Source organism: Myotis davidii, unplaced genomic scaffold, assembly GCF_000327345.1.
Source record: "Myotis davidii unplaced genomic scaffold, ASM32734v1 scaffold238, whole genome shotgun sequence".
NCBI lineage: Eukaryota > Metazoa > Chordata > Mammalia > Chiroptera > Vespertilionidae > Myotis > Myotis davidii.
This window is the reverse complement of record NW_006293779.1, coordinates 7,320,089-7,320,816: the sequence shown is the minus strand read 5'-3', so window position 1 is coordinate 7,320,816 and position 728 is coordinate 7,320,089. Positions and strand designations below refer to the sequence as shown.

Genomic DNA, 728 nt, shown 5'->3' with positions numbered 1-728 from the left:
ACTTTCATTTCCTACTTAGAAAAGAGCAAAATATTTCAATTTGATGACATAAAAAATTCTGTCAAGATATCCTTCCAAAATATATCCTCAAAATAAGACATAAAAGTATCTCTAAGGCCTTCCGAAGAAAAGAACAGTGAAGGACTGAACATTCAAGAACATAATAATAACATGTGCCCTTGGGTTGAAGAAAAGCATGTCTTCAGACATGCCAGGCCCACTCTTCAAATAAGATAAATAAAAAAACATAAAATAAAAATCAGACCTAGACACAATCACACTCTCTCTCAGTACCTCATCATAGATGAAATTTCAGAACTTAAAGGAATAGATATACCTTTAAAACTTTAAGATGACAGAAAGACTATATGAAAATGTGTGTATATATATACACATACATACACACACACACACACATGTTGGGTTCTGGTCTAAACATGAATTATCTCAATCTTCACAATAGTGAGGAATATATCACTACTATACCAAAAAAGAAACAAACTTAGATGTTAACTTGTTTAAGTCATAGAGCTAGTAAGTGGTACAACCAAGGCATGAATCTTGACAGTTGATTTTATAGTAATTAGAGAGATAAAGAAACACTGATGTGAGAGAGAAACATCGATTGGCTGCCTCCAGCATGTCCAGACTGAGGGGACCAAACCCAAAACCCCCAGTGAGGGGTGACTATTCACAGGCCAGGAAGTCTGTTTCTTGCCTGAGAATGA

At 35.0% G+C, this 728-nt stretch overlaps 1 protein-coding gene across 6 annotated transcripts in view; it reads right to left on the bottom strand.

The window, feature by feature from the left end:
- Positions 1 to 728, bottom strand: part of ATAD2B (ATPase family, AAA domain containing 2B) — a 103,165-nt gene that overhangs the window by 39,286 nt on the left and 63,151 nt on the right. The gene's annotated exons all lie outside the window — the stretch shown is intronic.